Raw genomic sequence first — 569 nt, 5'->3', positions numbered from 1 at the left:
CTTCCCTTTATGCCTTATTCCGAAAAGTTCAGAGATGTTTTCGTTCTTTGAATCACATTGTATTATTACTTCTGATATCAGATTTATTTTCCTTCTTATTCTTACTGATTTCCCAATTATTTTTAAGCATTTCAATAAAATGATTTTGTCCCGACCCCATTCTAATATATGTAGAACATATGCGGTATATAAACATGCTTATTAAAGCGTCATGTATGAAACAGATATTGAATCGGATAAGAATTACCCGAAAAAGGATTCAAAAGGTGAAAGTTGTTTGTAATTGCTCGTGGAATATTCTTAGCGAGGATGAATAAACCCGTTAATTTCGGCCGCAAAAGTTTATTTGTCAATATCTATTCTCTATTACTTTCTTCAGGATGATATTAACATTTGTTGATGTTATCTTTAAAGGCCATAAAATTGATTAATATATTGCTAACAGAAGTCATTCGTACTCGCAATCACAATTCTTTTGGACTGAAATTAGATGTTTGGTTTTCGCGATAAATAATGAATACCGTGACAATGTCTGTCTCAATTTCTCTTACAACAGCGCTTTAACTTTT

Source organism: Penaeus monodon, chromosome 27 (assembly GCF_015228065.2).
Source record: "Penaeus monodon isolate SGIC_2016 chromosome 27, NSTDA_Pmon_1, whole genome shotgun sequence".
NCBI classification, from domain to species: domain Eukaryota; kingdom Metazoa; phylum Arthropoda; class Malacostraca; order Decapoda; family Penaeidae; genus Penaeus; species Penaeus monodon.
This window is presented reverse-complemented; position numbering follows the sequence as displayed.